The 20702-nt window shown below is 36.6% G+C and overlaps 1 protein-coding gene across 3 annotated transcripts in view; it reads left to right on the top strand.

Annotated features, from left to right (window-relative positions):
• Positions 1 to 20702, top strand: part of Cntn5 (contactin 5) — a 1203203-nt gene that overhangs the window by 851733 nt on the left and 330768 nt on the right. The window lies entirely within an intron of this gene.

Here is a 20702-nt window from a genome sequence, read left to right as displayed (position 1 = left end):
AGTAGACTATTAATGCCATACCCATTTAGACACAAGAAACCCAATATTAAATAAGATTTTGAAAAGGTCACATGGTTAGATAATATCAATATTAATAAATGGAAATAAAAACAGAGAATGGGGCAATTCAGAAGGTACTGAAATTACCTAAGAGATGATATGGGACAAAGAAATAGCAGTGATATCAACATGTTAGATCATGAATTGTAACTAGGGTACCAAGGGAATAGAATTACAGTGATTTGAAAATTAGTTATAGTGGGTTATGGACTAGTGGGAAGTTATCATATAAAAAAATCAAATCAAGTCATTGGCATAGTTCATTCAGTGGGTTTTTTTTTATCACCCAAAGAAATAGCATGGATAGAGGAAGAGATTTACAAGTGGATGAGCATGAGGCATTCAGTTTTGGATGTATGAGATGAAGAGTCTATAGGGAATTCATGAGGCACTGTTCAGTGGACATTCATTTACAACCCTACAACTAACTATACAAAGAGTTTTAAGACTTGCTATTGTGGATCCCATCAGTATAGTTGGAGCTATGAGATATACTATGTCAATTTTAAGATAATGTGAAGATATCTTTAAATAGAAAATAAACATCATAAATCAAAAAACCAAATTTCAACTTTATCTAATCAAAAACTTAGGAAATGATTCTGATAAGTCATTTACCATAGATTTCTAAGCATTTCTTCATTAATTCTTCAAGAATTTAAAGCAACCTTGTCTAAAAATTAGGTTTTCCAAGTTAAACTGGAATTATTTCTATCGGTCATATATTATACTTAAATAGTGCTTAAAGTTGAATAGTACCCTCTATTACATTTCATACAAACCTACCTCTAAGGAACATAAAACATGGCATACCAAAATGCAATGAGAAAACCTACTTCTACTAAAGTTCATTATCTGTGGATGATGGCCACATGTGATTTTATTTCAGAGCCCAAGTGTGTCAATGAATTTCATCATTCATCTCTTGTCCTCAAACATTAAATAATGACCTTTGTTTATATTTAAACTCCTTTTCTCACCTAACTTCTGCATTGTGTGGTAGAGAATAAGTCATGTCCCAATGACCTTAACTTCATCCTGTACCTTCCTTTAAAAGTTAACACCTGTTTGAAAAGTTACCTGAAACATGAGCTTATTATCATATATCTCAGACAGGCCTTTAACATTGTCATCCAGCTGCAGGAAGTTTCTTTGTTTTGTTCACTCTAATACTTTCAAAAATACTATTGGAAGCTCTGAATTGCCATTTTACACAATTATGTAAGTTTATCAAATTCTTCTTTCTACTGATAAAATTCAAATCTAACTACTTGTCCATCTATACTTCTATTTCTCTGTTCAGTCTTCTTTTAGAAGAGATGTTTTACTGCCTATTCTCTGGAACCAATATCTCATTACATTGTTGATATTCATTCCCATGTTGTTGTCATTTTTTTCCAGAAAAGTATAGTAAGTAGCATAGTTTTTTTTCATATAGCCATGACATTAAACATAGCTTAATCAATAAATTAAACAGAATTGCTGCAATAGTCAATATAATTGAAATCTTTCTTTAATATACATTTATATTTTCTATACATTATTTGAGAAGCAGTACATGAAAGCCTTACACGGGCACATAAAGCATAGATAAGTAAAACAAAGCTGTTATTTTAAATTTAACATTTAACTAAAATAAAAAGAAGACAGGTGGGAAGCAATTGCTTACCTTTAATTATATCATTTAGTAGCTACTTTATTTCTATCACAGAAATTAGAAAATTCATGTTTTGCATATTGAATGGAATGGCATGTATAAATATTTAAAAAACACTCACTAGTCCCTGCCATCAAATTTTATTCTCAGAGATAAGCTTTTAATACTTATATTTTTAAATTTATGGAAATAATTTTTTTGAAAATTCATTTGATTTTAATTTATACATAATTCTATAAAATATCTTTCCTTCATTGTTAATTAAGTTTAAGGAATAATGATTTAATTCCTCTAGCTATGCATATTCTTCTTTTTCTAATTAGATATCGTAATAACTTCCTATTGAGACATATAAAGGGCTGACCTTTAACTTTTATAATCTACTTTAATTTTTATTTACTTAACTTTTCATAATTTTACCTTCCTACCTAATAAAATGATAATGTTTTATCCATTGTATTTTGGTTTTTTTTTTTTTTTTGCCTTTGTCTTTTATTTTCATTTTGATATTCATTTTAACAAATACAGCCAGAACTCTGTCTGAAAACTAAGAATCAGGTAATATCCACCAATTATTACTGAACAACTATCTTTACATGCCATATTTTTCCAGATTATTTATTATGCCATGTTTTTTAGTTTTTTTTTAATTTAGTACTTATGTATACAGTGTGTATACAATCATGTTGATGTCATCATTAGGCTCCCCCCTGTCCTCAACCCTCCACAGGGACCCTCTTCATTGGGGAATATGGGTTGTGCTTTGTGGGGTTAGCCATTATTTATGGTTAAGAGGCAATGTCTCTGTGCATAGTGACCCAATATGTGGCTCTAACATTCTTTCTGCCTCATCTTCTGCAAATTTCCCTGAGCCATGTTGGGTTCATTTTAGGCCTGCTTCAGTGGTGAGGTCTTGGGAGTCTCTGTGTCTCTGGATATCTGACTTGGTAGGAGTTGAGTGTTTTCTGTGCTTATCTCCTACACCCTTGTGCTGGTACCAGGTTCACCAAGAAAACAGCACTCTTGCTCATTTCCCTAATTATGCTTCATTTCAGCTGGGGCTCTATTGAGGCGAGATGGGGTGGTTCTCTCCTTTGGTCTGTGTCCATCTGAAAAAGAGAAGCAAATTCTACAATAGAGAGTGAAGTTAGAACTAGATAATTTGAATAACCATTGTTATTTTAGAGAGAATTTAATAGGTGTAGGCCCTTTTTGTAGCCCATAACTGGTGGGAGCTTGATGATGGAGAGTGGCTCATTTTTGGATATGGTTCTGACTTGTTTCCCACCTCCAGCTATAGGATCTGTTCCACGGAACAGATCAGTTAGCCAAATTGCTGGGGTCCAGTCATGGCTTGAAGGAGTGTCCCTGAAGAGAGGTGTGAAAGGAAGTGGCTCAATAATGACTCAAAGTCAAGTTCTGGTGCAAGTTGACAGGCTAATGCTGAAAGCAGCTGAGTTTTTCCATCTTTTTCTCTCTGCCTCCTTTTCTGTTTCTATTTTTTCTTTTTCTATTTTTTTTCTTTTTCTTTCTTTCTTTTTTTTGTCTTGTTCTCTGTTCTCTTTTTTTTTTCCCTGTTTCTATGCTTCCATGCTTCTATGCTTCTCTGCTGCCACAGCTCTTAGCCTCGGTCTTTTATTTTCTGATCACGTCATGCAAGAACAAACTTCAAGAAAGGTGCAATTTCACAGAATTCATGGAAACATTTTGTTATTTATTTTCATGAAACAATCCCATAATTATTCACCTCAAATAAATTCATCAGGCCCCTATAATGATTAACTGTTTTCACATTTTCCCCATGTATGTGCGGTCAAGCACTTGTGATTTCCTGAACTTCTACTTTCAATTAATACATTAAACGTGAGAGGCAAAACAAACACAAATGGGGCTTCCCATCATTAATCACTGATCCAGTAGATCCATTTATCCTTCAATCATTTGTTTTGAATTTTCCTTTTCATGTTCCTCCAATCCTTAGATTTTGGTCCCCCTGATTGAACTCTTTCTGACTTTGGTTGTTTTTCTCTGAGGATTCTGGATAAAGAGTCATAGTAATTGCCACCATTTAAAAAGATTAGTCATAGAACAATTTTTACATTGTTCCAGAAGGTTCATTGTTTCCTCCTAAGTGTACTGTACTCCATGCCTGACTTTAAGGCCTCTAAGGAAAATAATTATCTTCGACCCATTTTCTTGTTTTTCCAATTCTATGCCAGAGCCTCTTTCAGATATTGGAAAAGTAAACTTAGAGATTGGGACACCAAGTGAAAGACAGAAAAAGACAAACATTATACAGAAAACCACAGATTGCTGTGGCATACAGAGCCAAAGATTTTTCTATAGAGGGGCCACATTGGACTTCAAAGAAGAGACAGCTGGACTGGAACTATGTCAAGCAGCTCTTCAGCACTCAATTCCTCATGATCCTTAAGTAGTATGCCTGCCGTCTCTGGCACCAAATAAAGAGCAGTTGGTTTCCCACCATGGCTGTGTGCCACTATTGCACTTGTGTGAGCATCATGTCAGATTGTTTGCTGCTGAGTAACTTAGACCACGAGATGCTCAGACAGATGTTAGTCATTTTCTCCCAGTCATTTATGTAGTACCTTCTGTAAGTAGATAGGTAACTGCCTGGGGACAGACTCTCTTACAGATTCTATCCAGGTCACTTCACATTCTGTACAAGCAGCATATGGTGTCTTTAGCAGTAGGGTCTTACCACTAATCTTTGGTAAGTCAACAAGTACTCAAACAGAAATCTGTCTTCTTTTGGGAAAACTCGTAGGTCCCTCTGATCAACAGCTCATTGTGGATGTTAGCCAAATGCAGGTACTGGAAGTTACAGGCCAGCATCAAGGAAAAGAAGGAAGAAAACAGTAGGTTGTGTAAAAGATATAGAGGGAAGAGGAAGATAGACAGATAGAGAAAGAGAAACAGGAAAAGATTAAAGTTAGTCTTCATCATATCCTCTCCAAGGCCCTATGATTCGGGTGTTCCCTCTGAGGACCGGGTGAAGGTTCAACCATTTAGTCTGCTTTCAGGAGGTAGGATTTTATGATACCATTTCCAGTTGGGCCCAGTTTTGTGTCCCCTTCCCTTACCCTCTCCTCCCACCCCACCCTCCCTATTGTACAGTTCTTAAGATGGTTAATAGGTAGGTTTGCATCTCGGGTCAATTCAGGTTAGGAGTCACAGATGAGTGACACTATGAGACAATTATTTTTCTGTGATTGGATGAGCTCACTGAGAATGATCTGTTCTAGGTTCGATCACTTTTTCTTCAGATTTAATTGTGTCATTTTTCCTTACTTCTGTGTAGAATTTCATTATGTAGATATACCACATCGTGTTTATTCATTCATCTAATGAAGAACATCTGGGTTGATTCCAGCTTTATCTATTATGAATTGAGCAGCTATAAATATTTATGTTGAGCAAACCTCTCTGAACTAAGGCATAGAGCTTTTAGGATAAATACCCAGTAAGGGAATAACCAGGTCTGTTGTTAACTCTATAGTAAACCTTTTTAGGAGTCTCCATATTGCTTTTCAAATTGGTTGTACCATCTCACATTCCCACTAACAGTGAATGAGGGTTCCTAATTTCTCCACATCTTTGCCAGCAATTGTTTTCATTTGATTTTATAATGTTTGTAATGTAATGAGGGAAGATGGAATATCATAGTTGTTTTAATCTGCCTTTCCCTGATGATTAGGGCTGAGGAACATTTTCTTAAGTTTGTATTTGCTATTTGTAGTTTTCTTCTGAGAACTGCCTGTCTAGTTCTTTGTCCCGTTTTGTGAGTGGGTTGTTTTACTTTATATTGCTTAGGTTTTTGAGTTCTCTGTAGATTCTAGAAATTAGGCCTCTGTCCATTGGATATCCAGCAAATATTTTCTCCCATTCTGAGGGTAATCTATTGGCTCTGCTTATTGTATGTCTGTCTGTGAAGAAAGTTTTCAGCTTCATGAGATCCCAATGATTGAGTGATTATTTAATTTCCTGAGCTACTGGGGTTTTGTTCAGGAAGTTTTTCCAATCCGATATCATGGAAAGTTCCTTCAATTTTTCCTTCTATTAGAAGCTGACTTTCTTGTCTTATAGTGAAGTCTTTAATCCACTTGGACTTGATTTTTGTGCATGGCGAGATGTATGGATCAAGTTTCAATTTCCTGCATATGGTTATCCAGTTTATCTAGCACCATTTGTTGAATATGCTAACTTTTTTTCCAGTCTATATTGTTAGGGCCTTTGTCAAATATCAAGTAGCTGTAATTACTTGACCCAAAGTCTGGGTTCTTTATTCTGTTCCATTGGTCTATGTTCTTGTTTTTATGCCAGTACCATGCTGTTTTATTACTATGACTTTGTAATATAGCTTAGATCTCATATGGTAACACCTCCAGAGGTGGTTCTTTTGTGGAGTATATGCTTGAATAGATGAGGACTTCTGCCTTTACATATGAATTTTGAGATCAGTTTTTTTCTATCTCTGTGAATAACAATGTTGGGATTTTTATTGGTATTGCATTAAATCTGTATATTGTCTTTTGTAAGGTTGTCATTTTCATAATGTTGATTCTGCCAGTCCAGGAGCATGGGAGGTCTTTCCATTTCTCAAGTCCTCCTCAATTTCTTTTCTGAGTATTTTTATGTTTTCATTGTATAGGTCATTCATATCCTTGATTAATGTTATTCTGCAGTATTTTATTATTTTGTTGTTGTTGTTATTGAAAATGGGACAATGTCACTTATTTCTTCTCTTTCTCTTTGTCTTTGGCATATAGAAAGCCTACTGGATTTTGTGCATTGATTATGTATCCTGATACTTTGCTGAAGGAGTTAACCACCTTGAAGAGTTTTTGAGATAGAGGTTGTCAGGTTTCTTATGTATAGAGTCATGTGGTCTGTGAATAGAGCTAACTTAACCTCTTTTCCTAGCTTGAGCTAGGACTTCTAGTTCTAAATTAAAGAGCAGAGGTGAGAGTGGACACCCCTGTCTTGCTCCTGATCTCAATGAGAATTCCTTCAGTCTCTCTCCCTTAAGTATTATTTCTGCTTTAGGATCTATTTTTTTTTTCATTTTTTTTAATTGACATCCAAGATTGTAAACAATAAACCATGGTAATTCCTTCCCTCATCACACTTTCCCCTTAGAAACAACACTCTTCATCATATATCCTCCCCCTCTCAATCAGAATCTCTTTTATTTTGATGTCATCTTTTCCTCCTATTATGATGGTCTTGTGTAGGTAATGTCAGGTGCTGTGAGGTCATGGATATCCATGCCATTTTGTATCTGGATGTGCATGTTGTAAGGAGTCCTATTTTTCCTTTGGCTTTTACATTCTTTCTACCACTTTTTTGGCAATAGACCCTGAGCCTTGGAAGGTGTGATAGAAATAATACTGTGATGAGCACTCTTGTCACTTCTTCTCAGCACCATGGTACCTTCTGAGTCATCCCAGGGTCACTGCCATCTGAAAAGAGAAGGTTCTCTAGGTAAAAGTGAGAGAAACATTAATATATCAGTATCAACATTAAGAGAACTGCTTACTAGGCAATTTGATGAACATAGTATATACATTTAGCCAGGCAGCAGCCAACAATATACCCTTATGGCTCATGACTAAACCTGTTGTAGGTTTTCAGTATCAGGACTGTATTCCTTCCCATGGAGTGGGCCTCCAGTCAAATTAGAAAGCAGTTGGTTTTCCCCATCAAAGATGTGCCATTATTGTACCTGCTGGCCCACTTGGCCTGTTTGGCCAAACATAAGTCTTGCAATGTCCACTGTTGAGTACCTTCACTGGTGATTTCTCTCTCTCCTATTGAACTCCATGCAGTGTAGCTTTATCCAGCTTTCTATCAACTGGTCTACATGGCCTAGGTTTTCAGCTCAATTCCAGCAAGATTTTTCAGTGATGTTGCAGCCCAAGTATGTAAAGTCATCAGCAATAGGCTCTTTCCAACTATTGGTGGGAAACCTCCCTGGCCAACAACTCACTTGAAGGTATCCCATCCCTGACATTGAAAATTTTCTAGTAACAATCTATGGTTCCTGAGTATTCCATTGTCCAAAAAAGTAGGGTTCCATATGATTTATTTATATCCTTTTAGATTTTAATTAGCCTTCCCTCCACCTTTCCTTTCCTTTACTCGATCTTTTCCCCTGACCTCACTTAGGCATTTTCACCCTCATCAAGCAATATATACATATATATATATATATATATATATATATATATATATATATATATATATATATATATATATATATATACACACACACACACACACACACACATACACACACATACAATACCATCCTATTAAGTCACCTCCTCCCTCCCTTTCTATTCCCTTTATATCTCCTTTCTAGCTTACTGGCCTCTGCTATTGAGTTTTTTTCTTACTCACAAAGAAATCCAATCATTTGTAGCTAGGATCCACATTAAACAAAAAAAATACAATGTTTGGACTTCTGGGCCTGGGTTACCTTACTTAGTATAATAATTTCCAGATCCATCCATTTTCCTGCAAATTTCATAAGTTTACTTTTCTTTACCACTGAGTAGAGCTCCACTGTGTAAATATGCCACATCTTTATTATCTATTCATCAGTTGAAGGACATCTAGGCTGGATCCATTTCCTAGCTATTGTGAATAGAGCAGCAATAAACATGGTTGAGCAAGTATCTCTAAGGTAGTGAGATGAGTCCTTAGAATATATGCCTAGGAGTGGTATAGCTGGTCAAATGGAAAATATATTTTTAGCTGTTTCAGGAACCTCCACATATTTTCACAGTGGCTGGACCAGATTGCATTCCCACCAACTGAATCCTTACCAATATTTATGGTCATTTGTTTTCATGATTGTACCTATCTGACAGGATTGAGATGAAATCTCAACATAGCTTTAATCTGCATTTCCCTGTTGACTATGGATATAGAAGTTTCAGATGTTTATCTGTATTTATTCTTTTGAGAATATTCTCTATTAATTCCATAGCCCAATTTTTAATTGGGTTGCTTGAGTTCTTTTTATTTAATTTGTTGACTTCTTTGTATATTTTAGATAAAATCATCTATCAGATGCATATCTGGAAAATGTTTTCTTCCATTCTGTAGCCTCTTTGCTCTAGGCACAGTAGTGTCCTTTGCCTTAGAAAAGCTTGCAATTTCATGAGGTCCCAGCAGTTAATCTGTGGTTTTATTGTCTGAGCAACTGGGGTTATATTCAGAAAGACTTTGTCAAGACAAATATGTTGAAGGGTTTTCCCTACTTTTTTTTTTCTCTAGCAGCTTTAGAGTTTCAGGTCTGATATGCCTGATATTAAGGTCATTGATCCATTTGGACTTAATTATTGTGCATGGAGAGAGATAAAGATCTATTTTAATCTTTCTACAGATACATATCCAGTTTTCCCAGCACCATTTGTTGAAGAGACTGTCTTTTCTCCAATGAGTATTTTTGCCATTTTTGTCAAAGAGCAGGTGGCTATAGCTACCTGGACTTACATCTGGGTCCTCTATTCTGGTCCATTGATCTACATGTCTGTTTTTGTGCTGGTACCATGCTGTTTTTGTTACTATTGCTCTGTAGTATAGGTTAAAATCAGGTATGCAGATACCACCAGCCTTATTTTTGTTGCTCAGAATTGTTTTAGATGTTTGAGATTTTATCTGTGCTTCCACATGAATTCCTGGTTTGATTTGTCTTTTTCCATGAAAAATACCATTGGAATTTTGATGGGGATTGCATTAAATGTGTATATTGCTTTCAGTAAGATTGCCATTTTTACAATATTGCTTCTTCATTTCCTAGTGTCTTTTGGAATTTCTCCCTTAATTGTTTTAAAGTTTTCATTGTAGAAATGCTCAACTTCCTTACTTAGGTTTATTCCAAAGTACTTTTTAATTAATTTATTTATTTGTGTATTTATTTACTTACTTATGTTTTTATTTTTATTTGCAAGTAGAGGGAGAGAGATAGAAGAGAGGCAGAGAGAGAATGGACATGCCAGGTCCTCTATCCACTGCAAGTGAACTCTAGATGCATGTGCCCCTTGTGCATATGGCTTATGTGGGTCCTGAGGAGTCAAACCTCAGTTCTTTGGCTTTGCAAGCAAATGCCTTAATTAGCATATTGGAAGGCTACTGATTTCTGCGTGTTTATTTTATATCTCATTTCATGGCTATAGGTGTTTATCAGCTTTCACAGTTTGCTAGTAGATTCTTTAGGATCCTTTGTGTATAGAATAATGTCATCTGCAAATAATAGTGACTTGATATATTGCCTTTACTATGTTGAGATGTAAACCATCAATGCCAATTCTCTCCAGTGTTTTGATCACAAAGTGATGTATTTTGTTAAAGGCCTTTCCTGCTTCTGTCAAAACGATCAAGTGCTTTTTGTGTTGAAACATATCTATGTAGTGTATTACATTGGCAGATTTCTACATGTTGAGCCACCCCTGCTTTCCTGGGATGAAGCCTACTTGATCAAGGTGGATGTTTTTTATGTTTTGTTGAATTCAGTTTGTGAGGATTTTGTTCAGGATCTTTGCATCTAAGTTCATCAGGGAAATAGGTCTATACTTTCCTTTTCTTGTGGCAGCTCTGCCTGGCTTTGGTTTTAGGGTGATACTAGCTTCATAGAAGGAGAACCATAAGTTTTGGTATGGTGTATTCTCATTTTCATTTGTTTCTAGGAATTTATCAATTTAATTTTTTATATTGTCCACTGCCCATTTATTATTTAAGTGTGTTGCTCAATTTTCAGGAGCCGATGGGATTCCTGATGCATCTTTTGTTGTTAATTTCTAGCAATAGAGGGTTGTGATCTGATATCCTGCAGGAAATTATGTTGATATATGTACATATATGGAAGCAGGCTTTATGACCCAGCATATGATCTATTTTAGAGAAGGTTCCATGGGCTGCTGAGAAGAATTTGTAGTCTGTGGATTTTGGGTAGAATGTTCTGTAGATATCCGTTGGGCCTAATTGTTCTATGGTTTTGTTGTGCTCTTTCACTTCCCTGTTGATTTTCTGTTCGGATGATCTGTCTAGTGCTGATATTGGAGTATTAAGTCCCCAACTATGATGGTATTGGTGGCCATTTCTGTTTTATACTACAGTAGTTTTTGTTTTATGAATTATGGTGCCCCTGTGTTTGGTGCATAAAATTGGTGGTTGTGATATCCTCTTTATGGATCACTTCCTTGATAAGTAGGAAGAGGCCTTCTTTGTCTCTTAATTAATGTTGGTTTGAAGTATATTTAGTGTCCTAATGATATTTTATGCATTATTAGTGTAGCTATGCCTGTTTGTATCTTATTCCTATTGGCTTGGAATATTGTTTTCCACCCTTCTACCCTAATGAGGTGTGTATCTTTAGTGGTGAGGTGGACTTCTTAAGGACAGCAAATTGAGTGGTCTAATTTGCTAAATCACCTTGTTAGCTTATGTCTCTTGATGGGTGAATTAAGGCCATTAATATTAGGGTAATGACTATGAGGTTTAATTTGAACCCTGCCATATAATGGTAATTTATATGGTTTGGTGTTTTCTTGGACTTTGTAAGTTTTTTTAAAAAATATTTATTAATCAGTTTTATATTCAGCAAAGACAGTCAGTTCAATACCATTATTAGGCTCATCTGTAACCTACCCCCTCTGCTTTGCCCCTCCTTGTTGAGGTATATGGGTCATGCATTGTGTAGTTAGTCCACAGTTATGGGTAAGATAAATGTCTCTGCATATCATGACCCAATATGTGGCTCTGACATTCTTTCCGCCCCCTTTTCCACAAAATTTCCCTGAGCCATGTTGGGTTCATTTTTGGTCTGCTTCAGTAATGAGGTGTTGGGGGCCTCTGGATCTCTGATTTGGTAGGAGTTGATTTTTCTCTGTGTTGATCTCCACCCTTGTGCTGGTATCTTGTTCACCAGGAAAACAGCACCCTTGATTGTTTTGCCAATTTTTCTTGGTTTCAGCTGGGGCCCTTTTGAGGTATGAGGGGTGGCTCTCTCCTTAGGATCTACATCTATCTGAAAAAGAGAAGCAGATTCTCCAGTGGACAGTAAGTTAGCACTAGGACAAATGAGATAACCCTTACTTTTTTAAATAGAGAATTTAATAGGTGTAGGCCCTCTTGTAGCCCATGTTTGATGGTAGCTTGATAATGGAAAGTGGGCTTATGTTTGGATATGGTTCTGAATTGTTTCCCAGCTCCAGCTATGGGTCCCCTACCGCTGAGGGGATCAGTTAGCCAAATCAAGAGCAGTTGGTTCCCCACCATGGATGTGTGCCACTATTGCACTTGTTTGGGCATCACAACAGGTTATTTGCTGCTAAGTAGGTTAGACAATGAGTTGCTTGGACAGATACTGGTCATTTTCCCCCAGTTGCCCATGTAGCACCTTCTGGCACTAGACACACTGACTATCTGAGGACTGACTCTCTTCCTGTAATTCCCAGTACCAGCATGTGGTTATCATCCACAATGAGCTTTTGATCAGAGAAACCTACAAGGTTTCCTAAAAGAAAGACATGATTCTGTCAGAGTACTTGATGACCCACCAAAGGTTAGTGGCAAGCCCCTACTGCTGAAGACACCTTATATGGTTGACACATAAAATAGAATGACATGTAGGTTTTTTTTTGGGGGGGGGACCTTCTCTGAGTTTGGTTATTGTGATCTGCTTCTTTTAGCACTAGAAGTTGATTATTTATTCTTCTGTGTGGAGAATTTCTTGAAGTACTCTGCAGATTTGGCTTTGTGTTCATATAGTTGTACATCTGAGTTTTGTCATGGAAAGTTTTTCTTTCTCCATCTATTATGAGGGATACTTTTGCTGGGTAGGGCATTTTGGGTTGGATGTCATAAGTTCTTAGACTTTGCAGTGTTCCATTCTAGGCCCTTCTGGCTTTCAGTATTTCCACAGAGAAGTCTGAAGTAATTCTGATGGGGTTACTTTTATATGTAATGTGTTGATTTCTCTAGCTGCTCTTAGGACTTTCTCTTTGGTATCAATATTTAGAGTCTTAATGGTAATATGTCTTGGCAAATTTCTCTTTTGGTCCAGTCTGTTTGGAGTTCTGTTAGCTTCTTGTAATTTGATGTGCCTTTCTTTTGAAAGACTGGGAAAATGCTCTTTGATAATTTGTTGAATATGTTCTCCATGCCTTGGTCTGAATTTCTTCCCCTTCTGGTATTTCCATGACACAAATTTTGGGATATTTAAGGGTATCCCACAGTTCCCTCATGTTCTGTTCACAAAAATTTTTGAGTTTATTGAAACATTTGGACTTATAAACTGTTTCTTCTGTTTTGTCTTCCAGTTCTGAGTTTCCATCCTCCACATGGCTGACCCTCTTCTTAAAGGCTTCTATAGAGTTTTGGGCTTGTTCAATTTGGTTTGCATTTTCTACTATATTTTTATGTTTAATTTTCATCTCTCTGTTGAGTTCCCTTTTCACATCATTTTCTGATTTTCTTGATGTTTCTTGTAATTCATCCTTGCATTTATTTATGTCTTCATTGTGCTTAACCAGCTGGTTATTGAGTTAGTAGTGTTTCCAGGTCTGCATAATTCAACAAAACCTGGATGGTAATGAAACCACTGATGTGCTAAAGAAAGACCCTAGGGAGAGAGTAAATGAGAAAATATATGAGTTTAGGATCAAGGTTTGACTTATCCCAATTACCTGAGAAAGGCAAAAAATGAAAGCAGTAAAAGATAATGAGGAAAAGTCAGGGAGACAAAAGGATAGAAAGCAGACACAGTATAAAGAGGCCAGGAGAGTGAGTATACAGATTTGCAGTGGTAACAAACATGACGTGCATGGCAGAGAGATGAGGGAAGAATTTGTTGCCAATTCTCTTGTGAGACTCTTTAGAAAGAAATGTTGGATGTCAGTGAGAATGATTCAGAACCCCAAGAGGGGTGTCCCAGACTTCTGAACCTCAATTTTTGGGTTCTTATCAAATTTCAATAAAGAATTTATAAAAAAAACTCAAAGAGCACAGATTGAGAATTAATTAGTTTGTTTATGGAGCAATAATACACTATGTGAGGTTTATTTAGGGGAAATTGGTATTTTGGAAAAGACTGGATCTAAAAGTCCATGTAAAAATATTTAGAAGAAACACACATTTGTGTGGGAGACAAAGCATAAAAACATCTGCCCTGAGTCTTCACATGGAGGAAAGTTATGTGATTAAGTAATTATGGCTTAAGGAAGAATGGCAGAGGGAAAGTACTAAAGCAAATACCTGGAAGTTCAGATGAAAAATGAGTAGTAAATGAGTCAAGAGAGTTATTACACCCATGATAGACTGAGTTCAGAGAAATTACATACATAACAGGCCTGTAATTTAGAGGAAATACCCACATAATACACCCAGAGTTTAGAGGAAGTACAAACTTGTAGACTCAGAGATCAAAGTGAGCAGTTACCCCAGGGCATGCCAAGGAAAGAAGACAGGGAAATACTCTTCCATACAAACTAGGGAGCCCTCACTCTATTTCAGCAAAGCTGAGATAAAGAGAGATAGACTTATGTGTGTCTACATAGACAGACCAAAGTACAGAGAGAGCAAATATAAGCACAGACAAGACTTGATAGACAATTTAAACTACATTTTTTTTTCAGCAGAATGGGGGATGTAAGGAGATCTGACTGGTTCCCAGATTCAAGGGGCTGAAGAGGGGGAAGATATGATTAGTTTAGGACTCAGGGACTTCACTTTGAGAGGCTAAGCTGAGGGAGAAGCAGGGGGATCTTACTGAGCATGTCGCTAGCAGCCATCTTATATAAGATAGAATCAGATGCAAGCAAGTTTATGTTTTACCAAGATAGGCAGAAGGCATCTTTTTGTTCCTTGTTTGGGATTCTGTCCCTAACTAACTATGGGGAGACTCTGTTTTTCCTCCAAGAAATACCATGAACAAATCAGGAAGGATAAAAGTTAAAGCATTAAAGATGTAGAGAAAAAATTAAACCTAGAACACAATATAAAGGATCACAGAAAGAACAGAAAACCACATGCCCAACAGATACTTGGAAAGATGCTGAAATCAATGTTAACAATAAGGGTGGACATGAGAAATGGGAGAGGAAGAAGGGAACTTGAAGACATGTGCACTGAACTGTAGTTACAGGAAAGTGTTTGAATCCCCTCATATATCTATCTATATACAAAAGATTCAAATATTTGTTCTCAGTAATATAGAGCTAAAGTTTTCAGTGTGGATGGTAGGGACATACTGAGTGATCTTACCATTCTGGCAGTTGATTACCAGAAAGCCAATTAATTCTTTGACTTCCTATCAAAGCAGAGCTTCACCATCAACATACTTCACTTAGTAGTGACCCTCACATATTCAAGAGGAGAATTCTTGTATGGTTTGCCCAAGAAGTCACACTCACTTCCACACTTCTCAGACTTAATATTTAAATAAAATCCTAAGCCAACAGTAGCTACTAAATTACTGAGATTATCACATAATTATAGAATTCATTCCAAAATAATGTGTGAAAACTAGAAAAAGTTATGACAAGGAACACATAGAATGGCCTTAAATTACTTTAATTCAAAAACTTCCTATCACTATTTGAGTGTGTTTAACAATGTGATAATTGAAAAACGTAGTCAAATATGAGAAATATTTCTAAATGTTTCCCAGATAAATGTCACACACTATATACTTGCTCTGAAAATAAAAATAACATATGATTGGAGGACAATCCATTTATTGCATGGCAGTCAGCTGAAATTCTTGCTGGGCTTTCCAAACCTCTGGCTGCAAAGAGCGGCATTATAATAGCTGTATCTATAAACATCACAAACACCACCTCTGCAGGAGTTTGAATATTAAAAAAATCACATTTAATCTGCTGTGACTATAGGCTTGACTATAAAAATCATTGTAGAAATATTGAGAATTTATACTTCTCTAGAAAAACAATAGTTTTCTGAAAATAATGAAGGATGTATGTATAGGAGGTTTCCTTTTTCTTTGAAGTAGAAGTAAAATTTTATATGATAAATTCTCTATTGTAGAATGCATTGTTTTAGCTTTGATTTGGCCTAAACCAAAGCCTGAAACAATATTTGCTTGCAGGTAGTATATGTGAATTAATTCTCAGGAAGCAGAGTTAAAGATAGGCAAGAGTTAGAGATTTAACACTGAGAATTGTATTGCATTATGGAGATGATCAGTTAAGCTGGATCCCACATGATCACAGCTTTATTGAAAGATTCAGTCATTGTGAAGAACAACCATGTTCTCCATAATGATAATCTCAGAGGATATTTCTATAAATTTCTACTTTAATTCCTAAGAGTGATATATGGGCAGTGAACACTCCAACATTTATAGGTTGCCCATAAATTTCAACCTTAGAAAACTCACTGTGATATTGAAATTTTGGTTGTATTTGAGAGTGATTCTTGGCTCTTGGTTGAACTTTAATACAAGAGTTAGGGTATCAGATGGTCATTGTCACACAAAACTTCCACAGAGTCAGTAGCCTCCAGGTTTTTGTCTTGTGAATTCAAATAATTAAATCCACAAATCATATAAGGTAATGTTTACAAAGGGATTAACAGAAAAAAAAAAAAAAAAACTACAGAGCTCCTATAAGGCAGTTTGAAGTCCTCAGAAATGGAAAAACCTGCCTAGTGACTCTGAATGGAGACTTTTGTGGGACTTCACTAAATGGGTAACTGAGCTGATCACTCAAGTTGCCATGCCAGGTGTCCAAGTGATTTGTAATCGTATTCACATCTTCCTGACAGGTTTCTGGGGACAGGAACCCCAGTAGGAAAGATGAGATAAGGAAAACCCAGATAGATGCACCTGCCTTGTGCTCAGGGTCTTATAAACTTATTCACACCTTGATGTCAAGTTTCTAGAGAAGGAAGTCTCTTTTAGGGAAAATAAGAGATAAGGCAAAAACCAGGTCACCTCTTACAAGCTCAAAGATATATTCTACTTCAGTCAAGAAAAAAGAAAAAAAAAGGTTCACTCAGGGAAGGAGAGGTTGTTGTCCTTCAGTTGCCTAGCCAATTTCTATCTCTTTCCTCCTTGTGATGGGGACCCCAATTTCCTCACTTACACTTTCAACCAAATTGGTTTCAGGAGCATCAGTGGAATTACACTGCTTGCCCAATCTAAAGTGAGCTGGAACACAGGTAACTGAAACAGATTATAACCAATTCTGATAATTTTCACCTCTCTAGTATATTTATTCATGGAAAATACTCTATTTAATACTTATAGATATTAGCATAGTCTAACGTTGAGGAACTTAAGACATTCTGTCACTTATCTATTCATTTGGTAGAGACTTTGCATGTATTATTTGTTGAATTCTGTGACATATATACAGATTTCTGTACAAGGCTTTAGTGGTATTCACAGATTAATGAAGAAGACAGTGGTATTGACAGATTCATGAGGAAGACAGTGATTCCCACTGCAGTTGCTAAGATGTACATATGGGTATAGGCTGTTGCAATAACCTCTAATAAAAACACCCAACCCAAAAGACATAAAGTTCTTCCTAGAGGAGTCAGTACTTGACATTTGAGAAGTACTTTGGCAATTGGCAGATAAATAAAAAGAGGACCTTGAATATTTAAAAGAATTATCAAATAGATAGATATTGATGTGATTGCACTTTAGTATAACCAAAACAAAGCAATAGGTGTTGTGGGTATGGGCATTCAAGAGAAAAATATCCTATCCCTCAATCCTTTATGGGTCCTCTGACCAGCAAAGCTGTGCTGGAACCCTAAAATGTATAAACTGTACAAACAGCCTGCTTGGCTTTGTCTTGGCTTACACTGTGGGAAATTATTTCCTTACATTCACAAATATGTAAAGCACACCATCTAGGATCAAAGATTTTGTTAGGTAATGAGGATAGAAAAGGAGAAAAAGAAATGCAACTAATCTTGTGCAAGTACAGTCAAAGTGAGGAAGGCTTTACCCTGATATTGGCATAGAATCTGGCTGAGTATAGCATAGCCTGTGCCTGTATCATACAATGCCATGAATAGGCCTGCCTCACACATAACTAAACTGAACCTATAAACAAGAAAATGTAACTACAAAAGACTTCAGGAGTAATACATATTTTCACTAAAGGTTTTCTTTAGAATAAAGAATAAGATATATATGTTTCACATAACATCGAATCTATAAGACCCTCCCTCTACAGATGGTCTCTTGCCAAGTTTTCATTTCTACAGTTGCTATTACTCCTGCAAACACTTCTGCCTCCATCCATGTCTAGCAGCATGGGTCCTTTCCTCCCATAAGTCCTCATGCTTCTGAATGATGTGGTAATGGTGGGCTTTCATTTTTCTCCCCTCAGGTAGTTTCTGATCCAGGATTGAAGACATTTCTAAAAATATTTACTATTTATTGACAGGCATAGAGAAAGAGAGTGTATGGGCATACCATGGCTTCCTGCCAATGTGAATGTACTCCAGACTCATTAGCCAGGTGTGGTGGTGGCATGCACCACTTTGTGTGTCTGGTTTCAAGTGGGTACTGTAGAATCTAACTGGGGCTATCAAACTTTGCAAGCAAGTGAACTTAAGTGCTGAGACATCTCCTCAGCCCAGAAGAATTTTGAAATGCATTCCTGTCAACACATTTGCTATATAAAACTTTGTTTTCAAAACTTTTCCAAGTGTGAAAGTAAAATTATGTGAAAACATATTCAGGTAAATATGAACTAAAATGAATTTATAGTTGTTTAGTTAATATCACTAAATATATTACAGATATTTGAAGAGAGAAAGAGTATCACTGTCAGTGGCTGGGAAGGGAACTCAGTCAGTAAAGTCAGAAGCTAAGTTTAATATCCAGAACTCATTTAAAAAGGTGGGCATGGTGGTCCATGCTTATAGTCCCAGCCTTGGGGTGGCAGAGACAGATGGATACCCAAGACTCACTCTGTGGTCAGTCTAGACTACTTGATATATTCCATAACAGTGAGAGACTCTGTCTCAAAGAAAAAAAACAAAAAGGTGAATGGCATCTAAGAAGCAAAACTAAAAGTTGTTCACTGGCTTTCACATGCATATGGACATGTACATAGAACAGATATGTGAACACACATATATATGCACATGCACACAGCAACATACAAAAGAGAATCACAGTGTTATGATAACCAGTTCAGTTTCCTGAAGAGACATAAACATAGATAAACACATTTCCCCTAAATCCACTAGGCAGAAGTCTAGAGTCCTCATTTCTAGTCCAGATAGAATTTATCACAATATGATTTACCTACTTTAAAGGCAGGGTTCTCTCAGCCCTCTCCACTGAGGCTATTGTGATTCCAGGGAAACACAAAAAAATATTTTTTTAGAAAAGGAACGGAAAACCCTCTCCAAAATAAAAATCCCTGTGTCCCTGTCTACTTCAGGAGAAGTATAGTGAAGTAGAAATGGAATGAATGAATTATAACCTGATAAGTTACCTGGGAAAGATTCAGATGCATGCAGAAAGTTTGACCCATGTTAGAGGATGTATGTCTCTTTATAGTAAGAGAAGAGAAGAAAATGCAGATAAACTAGTTGTGAATCTCATTTTAATGGGGTTTCAGGAGCTTCAGGAGTCCTTTAACTCCAAACTCATAGTTCTTGTTTGTTTCTAAACAAAATAATTGGATAAACTAAACTGAGAAGGATAATTTATTAACCAGTACAATTTTATTCAGGAATACATGAGGGCAAAGGAGAGTCCACGAACACAAGAAAATAAAATGGATATACCCACATGTGTCAAGAACCCATGTGGGAAGTGTGAATGGGCCTGAAATATAAAATTGGATTTAGAGAGGAAAGAGAAAAATAAATGCAGAAATCTCCTACCTTATGGAGGGCAGGAGAGGGTAGAAAGCCCATGTCATAGTAGGATGCCTCCCCTTGTCTAAGCCCTGCTGGGCTGAGATGTGGGGAAGCTTATCAGGACAGGAAATTGAAAGTTCAGGAAAGAAGAACAGCCAAAAAAGAGAGAGGCTTGCCCACCTGGTGAGGATCTATATATTATCTTATTGTGGTGAGATTTACCCTTAGACTCAGGTAAGTCTGAGAAACAGAACTGATTGGTGTGCACTCCAGTGCCTGGCTCATGAAAAGGCCAGCCATGAAGCCATAATTTGGAGATGAGCTTAACTAACCACAATTCTTGGATCAGATTTAAATTCTAGGAAAGGGGAACTTTTTCCAGGGAGGGTCTCGGATTGTTTATGGAAAAGCAAATTTAGGTAACTCCTTCAGTCAAGAGACAAGGGAGGGATATACTTTTCTGACTCTAGTGAAGTTGAGATTATAGAGGCATACTTAAGGAAACTTCTACTTTTTACTTTCTGGGCCTAGTCACCCTAAACTACCTAATAAAGATTCCTGACTCACTCTCATTCATAGTGAGAGAAGAGAAGAGACAGAAAACACAGATAAACTGTTTGGTTGTGAATCTCATGACTTATTATTATTAATGAACTACAGGCAAAGTCATTAGCTGAAAAATGTATGTGGAAACAACTCGTTTATTTTTAGAGTAGGAATTGTGTCAACAAGGATATTATGCACAGAAATACCTAATTACATTATCCATTACCCAACTCCATTAATATTCTGCTGACTAATGTTTCAAATTAACAGCAATGGAAGTATGAAAATGGCACATGCTTGGAGCCACAGAGGCTGAAAATGTCTACATTCTAGCTCCTAGAGACTGATATTATTGCCTTGTGGAACTCAGGATCTTTTCCAATGTGATTCAACTAAAGATTGTGAAATGAAGACATTACCCTAGCAAAATCTCAGTTAGCCCCACATGTAGCACAAATGTTCCTAAGAGGGAGGCAGAAAGAGATTTGACTATGGATGAGAACATGTTGTGATGACAGAAGCAGGTACTGAACTTGGAAGATAGAGAAAGGGA

The sequence above is a fragment of the Jaculus jaculus genome, chromosome 3, assembly GCF_020740685.1.
Source record: "Jaculus jaculus isolate mJacJac1 chromosome 3, mJacJac1.mat.Y.cur, whole genome shotgun sequence".
NCBI classification, from domain to species: Eukaryota; Metazoa; Chordata; class Mammalia; order Rodentia; family Dipodidae; genus Jaculus; species Jaculus jaculus.
Note: the sequence above shows the minus strand (reverse complement) of the source record. Positions and strands in the feature narration are given on the sequence as shown.